At 43.7% G+C, this 13,854-nt stretch overlaps 1 long non-coding RNA gene across 10 annotated transcripts in view; it reads left to right on the plus strand.

Moving 5' to 3' along the window:
• LOC135285505 (uncharacterized) overlaps window positions 1-13,854 on the plus strand; it is a 134,753-nt gene that overhangs the window by 105,768 nt on the left and 15,131 nt on the right. For all 10 annotated transcript variants that reach the window (XR_010350318.1, XR_010350323.1, XR_010350320.1 and 7 more), the window contains 2 exons: window positions 2,277-2,358; window positions 4,465-4,624. This is a non-coding gene — a long non-coding RNA (uncharacterized LOC135285505). The remainder of the gene's footprint in view (window positions 1-2,276; window positions 2,359-4,464; window positions 4,625-13,854) is intronic.

The raw sequence follows: 13,854 nt of genomic DNA on the forward strand, positions 1-13,854 counted from the left end.
AATTCTCCCGGAGCTCTTTTGTGCTGCTCTGGGTTTCATCCCCCATCCTTTTGATGCTCTCCGATTTTTTCCTCCCCACTCCCTTTTTCACTTCTCCCCTCTGATTTAATCGCTGCCTGGATGGGAGGAGAGAGGAAACCGAAATGCAGCGGGCTTTGAGCCGAAGGAGTTAAAAGTTTCTTGGCACCAGAGCAGCAGTTTAGCAACAGATCAGTTCATTTAAATGAAAGAAATCACAGCCCGAGCCATCTGATTTTGAAATTTCACATCTTCTGCTTCCACTTTAGAACAAAGCTTTTGTTTTTCTCTCCCGCTTTTATTAACTCACGCTGCTTTTGTTCTAGACTCGGTGGGTTTGCACAGAAACTTTGGGCTCGGGTTGGGTTTTCCCTTAAAATGTGAAATTGGGGGGTGCCTCCATCATCTCCTGCGCACCCAGCAGCTGGTGGCAGGGCTGTTTGCTCTTTGTGAGCTCAGAACAGCTCCCATTTTTGGGATAAAGGCACCTCAGCTCTGGGAAAAGGAGCTGTGTCCAGCGGGGAACTGAGGAAGCGAGCGGGGATTTTCCCTGCCCACATCTGGAGTTTGTGTCCCTCCAACATCTGCAGCACCCAGTGGCTGCTCAGGGTTCCATTATCCTGCACTTGGTGGTGTACACAGAGCATGAACCCCGTCATGATTTTAATATTCCGGCCCGAGAAGGATCACAAACAACTTTTTTTGTTGCTGTTTGTTCATTTAAATGCGCTCGAGCCTTGGCACCGCTCCCGGGAGTTTTGTTTCTACGTCAAGGAAAATGAAATAAATCAACTCCTCGGCGGAGAAGTTGGGGATTTTAAAAATAATAATGGTTAAAAAAAATTTAAATTTAAATAAAAATTTTAAAAAATTTTAAAAAATTTAAAAAGAAAAAATAACGGAAAAAAGAAAAAGAGAAAAAAATTAAAAATTAAAAATTGATCTGTTGACGAATTATAAAAAAAAAATTTGAAAATGAAATTCAGTGGCTTACGCTGAAGGAATGTGTTTGGAGGGAGCTGGGACAAGAGGTTTTTCCGTGGAGCTTCTTCCCGGTGGCATTGCATCCAAGAAAGGCCGGGATGTTTGGGAATGGGTGAATCCTGTCACGGAAAAAGGGTGGGATGGGCTGGCAGGACGTGTGCAGGGGGGAATCCTTCTGTCAGGAGGCTGCTCCCCTATCTCGCCATCCCTGCACCCCCTGGTGAAACCCTCAGAGGGGAGGAACGGCCTTGAGTGGATGAAAGATCGAGGTGGTGGTGCTGAGAGGGGGGAGAGGTGTCAACCTCCACCTCTGCCACGGGTCTGGCAGGTTTTGGGTTTTGTCCTTCCCTGCTCTCCTGGCGCTGGGGGAACGCCAGCGTCGGGAGCCGGCCCGTCCCCCTCAATATTGGGAATATTTCTGTGGGTGTCGTTGTGGTTACATCACAGCGCTCTCCTTCCTCATCTCCATTCTTGTGCAAAATTCAAATAATTCCCCCCCTCCCCGATAGCAGCTGTGCATGGGGGGGGTTTTTTTTTGGTTTTTTTTTTTTTTTTTAAGTCGCTCTTTAACGTTGCGAAAGGAACAATAAAATGAAAGGCAAAACCGGCATCTTAAAACTTGGCAAGTGAAAGCAGCTTGGACTGGCAGCCAAGAATCCTGCTGTGGTGCAAAAAGAATAGCATCCACGGAGCCACCACAACCCGGGGCTTCTCCTCTTTTCACAATCGCGTCGGCACCGAGAAATAATTATTCCTTGTATCACTGTTAAAAGAGTCAACAAGCTCAAAAAAAGCTTGCTTGGCGAACCTCCTCCAAAGCAGGTAACGATGCTCCTCTTTGATTCTGCTCGCTCCAGCTGGACTTTTGGGATGAGGATCTGGAGAGGAGAACTAATCACTTGCAGGAGTTGGTGCGGGTTGCTGACTGCCAGGGAAGGCGTTCGCCTCGCCGTTGCTTTTCTTTTCCTGAATGGGTTTGGTGGGAATAGGACTGGCAAACTTCTGGAGTGGTTGTGTTACAGGGGATGTTTTATTTCCACGGGTTTGACGCGGGGGGGAGAGCGCGAGTGGGTTGAGCCAAGGTGGAAGACGGAAAATAATCATCCAAAAAAAATTTAAAGATGAGGATGTTGGGAGGTGGGGAGTCATTTCTCTCTCCTAGGAGCTTGGCTGTTCCTTTTGCTCCTAAAGCTGTAGCCTCTGGGTGTAGGATAAACAGCATCCATTCCTTGAAAATATGCCATGAAAATATCCATAAATATTTTGTCTTCCAGAATACGTTCCCGAGGAGTTGGGCCTAGCAATATGGCAGCGCACGTTCCATAGGAAATCCTGCAGAATGCTGCTGCTGCTGAGGTAATTTGGATTCTCAGTCAGTATCTCCCTTTTCCTTCTCATTCCTTAAAATTATTTCAGGCACAGAAATCCTTCAAAAGTTGCTTTTTGAAGCTAGGATAGATTGCATGTGTGTGTGAGTATATATATAAATATATATATATATATGTTTATAGGCCTAATTACCTTGGGGTTAAAACTGGGGAGGAAAGAATGGGAATTATTTCACAGTTGTGTTTCTTATTTGCCTGAATTTCGGGGCAGAAGGATGAAATGGCTGCAAGCAGCTTTTTGCTCAGGCACACAATGCATTCCGTAGTGATCGATTTCCCTGGACAGGGCATTTCTGCTTTGTGGTTTGCAAGAAAACCACCCACAGACCAAACCCCAGTGTTAGATCTTCAGAGATTTTATTTCTCCATATTTCTTTGGATATAAATCTCTAAAATACCAGGTTATATTGGGTTGTTACTGACAAAAATATTTTTGGCTGTCCCACGTACCAGAGCCTTGTTGATCCCGTGATCACTGATATTGTAAAATTAATAATGAAGCAAAGTGTGCTCAAAGTGTGAGGATCTGAGAAACCTAAATATAAAATCCCTTAATGTGCAGGTTGAAACTTTTTATTTGTAATCTCAGCATTCGAGGCAAATACAGGCTGATGCTGATTGATTTGTTTGCCTCTGATGGATTTTCTGCCACTGTGTGTATGCTCATCAGGTTTTCACAAGGTACAGTAGCTCTGGGATTAATCAATGGGGGGAAACGTTTCCAACCCCACATCTTGGCAAATCCATGGCTCTCTTTCAATCCCCCTGAATATATTGGATACAAGTGAAATTCCTGTTTAAAAAGCAGCAATCATTAAAAAAAAAAAAAAAAAAATCTGCATTTTTCAACAAACAAAACTGTTGCTTTGCTGCTGCATTTATCAATTTGCTGTCTTAGAGCTTGTGCATGGGTTTGTTTTCCAAAAGGAGCAGGTTGGTTCCTGGATATTTGTAATTTACAGCCCACAGGTGCCCTGGAATGCCATCCCTGTGCCCCGTTCCTGCAGGGCTCTCAGGAATGCAGGGGGGCACAATCACTTTTGTAGTGGGGATTTCTTTGGAGCTTTCCCAGGAATGGCTCTTGCTGCTTTTCCCTTTTTTCTCCCTTTTTTTCCCCCTCTGAGTGAAGCTCTGGTGATGGATCCCAACTCTCCTTGTTCCCTTTTGTGCTGGAAAAGCCAATCAGGTGGGGAGTGGGAGGTGCAGCAGGAAAAGGGTGGATTTTCCCAACAAATCCCAGATTTCCTGGAGCATGTGCAGGGCTCCTCGAAGGTCTGGCTCTGGGTGTCCCCCCCAGGCAGGGCTGGGGACATTTGTGCCCTGCAAAAGCCACCCAAATTTTACAGCCAGGTTTCTTTCATGGATTTATCCCAGGGCAAGGAGATTAGCCCAGGAATAATGGGAAAGAAAAAAAAAAGGTTTTGGAAATAGACAAAGTGAGGAAAATGTAAGCTCATGATGATTTCAGTGAGATCATCTCATATAAAATAATCAAGTATTTCTCTGCCAGAGCCATTCAGATTAGCTCACTTCATACACGTAACTGAATGTAAAGAATATTACATGTCAGGTTCAGCTTTTTTTTTTTTTTTTGACTGTCCTGTTCTATAACATTTCTAAATCAATATTTCTTATCTCAAAAATTGCACACAAATATAAACCTTCTATAAAAACCATATAAACCTTCTATTATAAACCATGCCATATAAACCTTGTATACCACATGTACCAAACCAAACCTTCTATAAACCATACCATACAAACCTTCTAGTAAACTTTTAAAAATTCTCTCCAAATTCATTTCCCACAATTCAAGTTAAAAAAGAATATGCTGAATATAAAGAAAACATTCTGCCTGATGCAGTTTTGAAGAACACGGTGAGGCTGAGGGGGAAATTCCCAGTTACAGGAAGAAATCCTGGTGCACCCAGCTACAGCTGACCCTAAAATTGTACCTTTAGGCCCTGTTGGACAACCTGGATTTTAACCTCAGGTTCCCTGCAATAAATGAGCTTTGTGGTGGAGGGCTGGGGTTATTTTTGGCCGGGTAACATTTGTTGTGTTCCATTTGCAGCTCTGTTCCCAAGGAGGGCACAATCCCTGCCCCGCTCCAGCCTCCAGCACTGCAGGCACTGAGTTTTCTCCACCCCAAAATTCCAAGCCTGGATTTTCAAAGATGCTGCAGCACGAGTTTTGGCTGCTGAAAACTTTGGGAAAAGCTGGATGCTTTTAAGGTGAGTGTCAGCATAGGAATGTGAAGTTGGAGGATGAATTTAGATAACCTTTGGGCAGATGGTGAAAGTTTAACGTCTATAATAGGAGTTTCTTGCCACCCAGCAATTCCAAATAAAGGAAAATTGTATTTTATAATTGCATATTTACCAGGCTGGAAAGGTTGAAATGATTTATTTTAAGAACCTGCACCAAAAAAAAAAAAGAAAAAAAGAAAAAGAAGAAGAAGAGGGAGAATTTTCTAACAGCATCCAAATAGCAAAATTCTTTTCCAAGTGTTGCCTGTTTTGATTTTACAGAGGATAATATTAACTTGCATTAATGTGGTTTGTTTCCTGAAGGAAAAGAAGTGAAAAATTGGTGGCACTTTGAGCAAGTGATTTTGTCCACCAGCTCCATGTGGAGCTCACAGCCAGTCTGCTTTTCCCCACCAATAAAATGGGAAATATTCCTTCCACGGGAAAGAAAGCTTGGAAACCTCAGGGGAAGGAGGGGACGCCTCCTGCTTGCGGTGGCAAAACTTCCCTTTTCAAGCTTTATTAGAAAAATCCTAAAGAACTTTTATATTTGTCTGTGTGGAAGAAATGCAGGGTTGAGGTTAGGGGGAATTGCCAGCTTGTTCAGCAGAGTGACAGGGGTTTTGTTTTTTGCCTTTAAAAATAGAATTCAAGTCGAACCCCAGCCCAGTCATGACTTCTCTGAAAGTTAAAACAACTCTCAGGCAGTTGTTTCTTCTGCCTGCTTCAGCCAGGCTGCCAGAATGGAAACAACTTTTTGCAGGGTGGGGGGATGGCTGTATATTGGAATTCTGTTTGTATCCCGGAATTTTGCTGTTGGATCATTTCCTCCCCTGTTTTAGTGATACACCTCCAATGCTGCTTGTTCATTTAATTCCTGTTACCCTCAGTGCTGTGTCATCACCAGAAATTCTGTCCAGCAAAGTGCTTGTGAGGAAGAAACACAGATCAGCTTTATTTTGGTTGGTTTAAATTTTTATTTTATTTTATTTCGCTGATTTTCTTAAGGCTCCCATGGGAGTGCAGGAATCTGTGGCTTTATGTCCTAACAAAATCAATAATCCACTCTGCCCCCCACCCGCCAAGGAGGGGCTTTGAGAGAACGAAGGCTCCTGGCTAAAACTCAGAAATTCCACTTGCAGAAAGTTTTTTCCTCTTTACACCCCCCCAAAAAGTGACCCCAAAGCTGTCAGTGCCAGCAGCAATCCCTGCCTGCTGCCACAAACCCGTAGATCCGAACTTGTGCTCATATTCCACACAAGCTTGTATCTATAGGTCTGGGGCTGGCTGGCAAGAGCACCCTGGGGTGCTGCTGCACTCCACCTCCAAATATTCTTCACTCTCCCCTCCTTTTTTCCCCCTCCTCCCTTTTTTATTTTTATTTATTGTTATTTGTTTTTATTTAGAGGGATATAAAAGTGGATTTGCAAATCTCACCCTGCATTTATCAGCTCAAATTTCAGTGCTCAAATCCCCTCGTGCTTGGGGGCTTTGCTTGGCTGGTGCTGAGGAAAAGGGGATGGGGGGAGTTGATTTGAAGAAATGAAATCCCACCCGTGGCCTGCCCTGCTCTGGTGGTGGGGATGTGATAGGGAGCATTCTTGTGTTGATTCTGGAACAGATAAAATTATTTCATTTCTGAAGTAACATTCTAAAGTAAATTATTCTTTCCTTGCTTAGTCTAGGAATTTGTGAGAGGAACAATCACTTCTCCTCCTTTATATCCAGGAACTTGGAATCCCTTCTCTGACACAGGAGGGGCTTGGCCCTCCAGCTCCTCTCTCAAAAATCAGTTTATTATAGCATCCCATTCCTCCCAATTTCATGGTATTTGTGTCTTTTCAAATAGTTTTTAAGAGAAAAGAATCATGCTGGAAAGTCCAAAAGAGAAGTGTAGGGCAGGAAAAACCCATGGAGGCAGGCAGTGCAAAGGCTGATGTGCAAAAGTAACTTTTAAAGTTACTTTATTAACTTTAAGAACAATTATTTTTGAAGAAGTCATTTTTTCAAACCCCAATGTACAGATTCTGTATGAAAATAATTAGGCTGTAAACTCAAAATAAAGTCTTGACTATTTCTTTCCAGCAGCTTTCAGTGTTAATTCCACCAAAGACTTGCTCTGCATTTCCACTTTTAAATTTCTCTGGTTTGAACTTGGCTGCTTTGACATACGCTGCTGTAGGCCAAAAAAGTTATTTTTTCCCCTCTTTGCTGAATTTCCAGGGTTTTCTATGTGTTTTCTATTTATTATAGAAGTTTTATTAAACATTTATAGTAAAATGAAGTCAGGGACATCCAACCACTCTTCCTTTTCCCTGTGAGCTGAAGCTAGGATTAAAAATGGGGGAAAAAATTGCATTTTGGTGCCTTGTGTGATGCAAAGTTGGGTATAAAAGCTGGTCCTCAATATTCCCCAAATGTTTGGATGGGAAATCAAGGAATAAAAGCTGACGAGTCGTTTCCAGCAGAACCTTTGCCCCTGGACTGTTCTGTGGTGGGATTTTCCAGAGCAGGCACCTGGAGTCAGGCTCTCCTTTGGGATTTGGAGGGTGGGATGAGCAGGGGCTCACCATGGAAGCAGCAGGAGATTGGGACAGTAAAAACTGGTTTTCCCAGGAGATCTGTGAATAATCTGGGCTGCTTTGGGGTTGGTTTTTTAAATGCTGTGAATGTTCATCACCTTGGATTCCCACGTGAAGGGAAACCTGGAGTTTAGTCTGAGCTCCAAGGAGAAATGAGCTGGTAAAACCCAATAAAATCCATATTTCTGCAGGGTGGTTTCTCCTCCATTTGGGGTAGAATGGGCTGAGAAAAGCCTGGAATTTGTCAAGGATGTTCTGGGGAATTGGGTCAGATATGTCCCAAAATGAGCTACCACCATGTGCTTTGACCTTTTTTTAAATTAGGAAATCAATACTTGAATCATAGAAGAGGAAAGAAGAAACAGATTTCTTTTTCTTCTCTGTAAAACATTTTGGTGCATTTTCCCTCTGAATAAGTTGGGACCTGCTAATCAATATCTGATTTTTTTTTTTTTACCTCCTTTTGGGGAGAGGCTTGGCCTAAACACAGCTGGATGCTTAGAAAGGAAACTTGAGAGAAGTGGCAGCAGAAGTGGGGTGAGCTGCTGGGAGGAGGAGCAGGGAGTTATTTCTGAGGCTCAGCATGTCTGCTGACTGCTCCTGGCTTTTTGGGGTCAGTTTGGGGTTTGCTGTGGCCTCAGCTTTGTGGGACAGGCTCAGGGAAGCTCTTGCAGGGAGGATGGAAGGACCAGCAGCTCAGCTTCCCTGAGCTCAGCTTATCCAATAAACCAAATAAAACCTGTTCTCGTGGAGATTTAAAGTGCATTTCATTTTAATGTGCATTTCACATGTTTGCTGACTGCTCCTGGTTTTTTGGGGTCAGTTTGGGGTTTACTGTGGCATCAGCTTTGTGGGACAGGCTCAGGGAAGCTCTTGCAGGCTTTTTAGTTGTTCAGGGAGAATGGAAGGAGGAGGGCACCTCTGGCTGCAGCAGCAGCTCAGCTTCCCTGAGCTCAGCTTATCCAATAAACCAAATAAAACCTCTTCTCTCTGAGATTCAAAGTGCATTTCAGTTTAATGTGCATTTCACATGCTTGTTGGTTGCTCCTGGTTTTTTGGGGTCAGTTTGGGGTGGCTTCAGCTTTGTGGGACAGGCTCAGGGAAGCTCTTACAGGGAGGATGGAAGGACCAGCAGCTCAGCTTCCCTGAGCTCAGCTTATCCAATAAACCAAATAAAACCTCCTCTCACTGAGATTTAAAGTGCATTTCAGTTTGCCTCTCCCTGCTCTTTTTGAGCTGCAGCCTCCCATATTCTGCCCCTCTGCTTTCCAGCCTTTTGAAAAGCGCTGCGTTGTGTTTCCAGCCTTAATTTGTATTTCTTTGCTGCTGCTTGTGTTCCACTGCACTTTGCTGAGTTCTCTGGTGAAACTGGAGTCTGACAAAGTGATGTGGAGAACCTTGAAATGTGTCTTCCTTTTAGGATGGAGGAGAAGAATTGGAGCCTGTGCAGCTCCTACCTGTGCTTACAAGGGTTTTAAAAAAATTATTATTATTTGCCCCTTTTAAAAATATTATTAATTGTATTATTTATTTAATAATTATTATTATGAATATAACTCGTGCATTATATATTACATATAATATAAAATAATATATATGATATATCATATATATAATATACAAGATATAATATATAGTATGCAATATTTAATATACTATATATTAAATATTAAATATTAAATACATTATATATTATATACAATTCATTATAATTTTTTCTATTCAGAGCCCTTCACCCACCTGGAGGCCGCAGGGGCACTCAAGGAGGCACTGCTGGAATCAAACAGAGCACCTGGGCATGGGAATTACCCCAAAATGTCCCAATATCCTCTGCAAAAATCAGTGCCTTCATTAATGCAGCTCCTTTCTCTGGAAGTGGGCAGAGTGGCTGCTTTAGAGGTTAAAAAAAAAAAACAAAAAAACCCCTCCTGTGTGGCTGCATTTGCATCTGGGGAGGTTTTGCTGGGCTTGTTTCCTTTGTCCAGAATTAAAGCAGCAGAAGTTCTTCTCTGAGGAAGCAAAGCTTTCCCAAATATCTTCTTTTTTTTTCTTTTTTTTTTTAATCTTTGGTAAATCTTTTCCTCCCTCCAAATATCACAGTGCCATTTCTCACTGGCCGTTTCTGGCTCCTGTGGCTGCCTGAGAACACCTGTGAGGTCTCCTGCAGCCTCGTGGTGCCCGCTGAGGGATGCAAAGGGAATGGATTTGTGTGTGCCCTCCTTTCCCAGCCTGGTGAGGAGCGCAGTGAGCAGAGGAGCACACAATAGCACTCGGGTAATTAGAATAACCATATGCAGTGGCAAATGGGATTCGTGATAAGCAGAATGGAATTGTGTACCCTGGAATTTGAACCGTATCCAAATACTCTTATTCAGATCGTCAAATCTGGTTAAACTCTTAAAAGGCAGATACATTTCAGTATCTGGTTATTTCAGTAATCTGATTTTTTTTCCCCCACCTCCTCCCTCTCTTTTTGTTTATTTGCTTCTAATCAGTAAGGGAGGAAATAAGGAGAGGATTTTTAGGGGAGGGATCCAGGGCACCCCTTGAGCCAGGAATGCTCCAGGAGCGTTGCAGGAGTGGCATTCCCTGAGCTGGAAGTCTCCAGCTGGGCTGGGGAGCCTGTGGTTGGGTTTTTGCAGGTTCATGGTGAGATCCAGCCCCAGCAATCCACCCTGGAGGTGGCACCACGTGTTGCCTCAGCGTCCTGTCAGCTCCTTGGTTTTTCAGCATGCAGGTGAAACCAGCCGTGGCTCCAGGTCCAGATCAAGCTGTGCAGGGTTTCAGTCACAAAGCAGGCCTGGGATAAACCAAAAAATGAATTTTAAAAATGTTTCGGATCATTTAGAGTCATCAGGACTTGTTACTTGTGCCACTTTCCCCCCTTAGATCAGCACGGGGTGTTCAGGTTCTGTTGTCTCACCCAGAGCTGATGCTCCAGCTCCTCCCAAAAGCCACATTGGGTTCAGGAGTGAGAGCCCAGCCACCTTTCCCCTAGAAAAACCCAGAGACTGAAATGTAATATTGAGCAAACCTTCAGATTGCTGCAACCCCGGCTAAAAGCTGAGGCACGGTTTTTGTCATGAGTTGAAACATTTTGGAGAGCTTTCAAAATATTTACTTGCTCCGGATTTCAGCTGAGCCCAGATGAGGCTTCTTTCCCTCCTTTGCAGCCTCTTGGACTTCCAGCCCATTTTAGTGTGTTTGCCAGACTTTTAGGAGAGCTGGGCTAAACCTTTGAACCTCTTGAGGTTCCTCATTGCAACCAACTTCTAAGAAAGTTTCACCAAATAAAGCTGAAGGAGTGAGGAGAGCAGCAGAAATCATGTCAGCATTTCCAGTGTGAAACCCCCTCCTGTCTGAGGTTTATGAAAAAAAAACAAACCCAAAAGATCACTCCAGGCTGAAATTTGGCAAAGTGGATCTCAGCCCTCCAACTGGGACATTTGGAGTTTTTTGTATTGTGGCATTTGTGGGGTTTTGCATTTATTTTTTGCTCAATGACTTCAGGAAATGGATTTGCTTTGGGGGCATTTTCTGTTCTGCCACCCCCTCCTTGGCAAGCCCTGCCTGGGGTCTGAGAGGGAGGTGAGCTCCTCCTTCTGCATCATCCACAGCCTGAAAGGTTCAGAGCCAAACCTCAGCTGATGATTTTCCTGATTATAATGAGACCAAATTCAGCTTCCCTGCCCATCCATAGTTGAGTGTCCATTGCTGGAATCCCGTTCAAAGTCAGCAGGTCTGTAAATCCATATAAAGTGTGATTTAGGGCAGGGGATGCATGCATGAGGCACTGCTTTATGGCATTATTTGGGAATATTCTGCCCTCTGCACCCCTGCTTTTCTGTGTCACTGAATTGCTGCTTTCCACTGTTTGAAAGGAATGGGATGTTCCCAAAAAGCAGCTCTGGGTTGGGATTCTCACCTCGTTCTTGGGGAAATTCAATGAGAAATGTGGGGAGGGGAAGCAGCTTTGTGGAGTTTTCTCTCACCTGAAGCCAGTGCAGGGAACAGGCAATAAAACCAGTGAGGAGTGAAATCTTCCCAGCCAGACTAAAGCTCAGTCCTGGTGTGTGCTGAGGTCGGTGGAGTGGGCAGGTGGGAGCTCCAGAGCTGGAGAGCCCAAGAAGAGCTGCTCCAGTGGAATTCTGTCTCTTTTTGGAAAGAAATATTCCCTGGATGTGAATCGCAGCATTTCTGTGGTAGGACAGCAGCTGGAGTCACATTTCCTGCAGAAATCACAGAGTTACAGGGAGAGAAAACACAATTTTTTAATTACACTGGAGCTTTAGAATGAGGCAGGGCTGGGCTGGGCCAGAGATTCCCTTTTGTCCCCAGAAGGGTGAAATCATTTCTGGGATTCTGAAACAGCAAGAGGCCTAAAAGGGGTCCCAGACAAAAGGCACTGGGGCCCCATGAGGTGATTTAGGAGCACAGAGCTCCACATGTTCAACAGGAGCCTCCTGACATCGATAACGGATCGCAACATTGTCATTAGATTAGAGATTCGCCCTAATTGCGTAATTAGGTGTGATTGTGCTAATTGGGTAAAGACATAATTGAGAAAAAGCACCAGAAAACAAACAGGGAGCTCGGGGGAAGTGTCACAAGGGCTGTGCCTGCCTCTGCTCTGCCCCTCCCCAGACCAGGCACGGGGAGGGGACACGAAGGGACACAAATAATGGAACAAAATGGCACAAATACAGCACAAATGTAGCACAAATAAGGGCACTAATAATGGTACAAAAATGGCACAAAAATGGCACAAATATGGCACAAATAATGGCACAAATAATGCACAAATAATGGCACAAATATGGCACAAATAATGGCACAAATATGGCACAAATAACGGCACAAATATGGCGCAAATAATAGCACTAATAATGAAAAAAATGGCACAAGTAATGGCTGAAATATGGCACAAATATGGCACAAATAATGAAACAAAAAATGGCACAAGTAATGACTGAAATATGGCACAAAAATGGCACCAAATTGGCACAAATAATGGAAGAAATAATGTTGCAAATGTGGCACAAATATGGCACAAATAATGGCACAAATATGGCACAGGTAATTGCACAAATATGGCAAAATATGGCACAAAAAATGGCACAAATAATGGCACAAAAATGGCAATGCGACTGCTCCTGTCCTGATACCTGATCTCAGTTCCCAACTCTGTGCTTCCTGCCTTTATGACCAGCAGATTTTCTAAGTGACAGCACGACTGGAATGCCTGGCACTTCTTTCCTGCTGGAAATTGCAGTTTCTCTGGGATGCAAATGCACTTTGAGCTGTCCAAGCTTTGAGGGACCAAAGCACCTGTAGTGGGTGATGGAGCCATAAATGGGGGAATTTTCCAGGATAATTTGGGCAGCGGGATGGGGAGGTGTCCAAAAGTTGATCCCAGAGGGTGAGTTAGGTGTCAAAGCCTGGGACAGAAATTTTTCTGGTGTTTGGAAAGTTCCTGAAGTCTCTGTGTAGATGGAAGAGCAGCAAGGAGATGTAGGGAGTCATTAGCACTGCCAAATATGAGAAAAATTAGGTTATTTTGGCCTGAATCTAAAATAAGGAATTTATTATTGTAATTTATCCATGAAAATACCTTGGCTGAGTATACAAATGAAACAAAACTCTACCCATCTCTATCTTCCATTTTACAACAAATTATTGGAGAGTTTTTGGGTTTTTTGCTCAGCTCTGCTTTTAAATACCTGGTGTGCAGGGGGTGCCTGTGTTAGTGTTAACAGCACCTTCTCATTAAACTGATCAGATATTGGCAATAATTGATAAATTTTCAGTTGTGAAATGTTGGCTATTACAAGATTGAGATGCAGAAAAATTCTTGCAGGGATAAGTTGTAGAAAATGGGTGGTTTAGCTGAAATGGTTTAGGTTATAAAATGTGAAACAGGTTGTTTTTGGAAGTCTGAGGGGGAATTTGTCTCCTCTGTGACCCAGAGATTGGGGAGGATTTGGGGTTTTCCATCAGCACACAGGTTCACTCCTTCCCACAGAACAACTTGAGTTAAATAATTGGATTTCATGTTGGACAAAAGCTGTTCAGTGCACAGAAATAAATGATGGTGTTTCATCGAGGAGTTGGGTCCAGGATGTTTTTTGGACAAGGACGAATCTCCTGGTTGGAGTTCAGGGCCAGCAATCCGTGGTTTCCTTATCCAGAGCTGTGCTCTGGTCACTGCTCCAACTGATCAAACAGTTAACAGTGCCTGTGCTCTCCGCTGCTGACTCAAATATGCTGCATTTCCACTCTTTGGTCAAAGTAAACTTTACTAAATATGGAATCCTGAGAAATTGGGATACCATCAACATCGTGGGCACTCAGACATCACAGAAAGATTATTTTGCGTTTTTTCCATCGTGTACTCCTGCTGTTGCAGGCTGAGTTCTGAGCAGTGATGCTGCTTCCCACCTTCCTCCTTTATTTCCTGCCAGGCTTGGGGTGCAAAGGCAGGGCAGGGCCTTTTCTATCACCAGAAACTCTGCTTTATCCTGGGAATTCAGCAGAGCTCAGTGCTCATCCCTGAGGTTTGATTCCCTTGGAATCCCCTTCCTGTGCCAGGGGCTGGATTCACCTGATGGGCAGCTCCAGCCCCACCAGCTCATT

The sequence above is a fragment of the Passer domesticus genome, chromosome 23, assembly GCF_036417665.1.
Source record: "Passer domesticus isolate bPasDom1 chromosome 23, bPasDom1.hap1, whole genome shotgun sequence".
NCBI lineage: Eukaryota > Metazoa > Chordata > Aves > Passeriformes > Passeridae > Passer > Passer domesticus.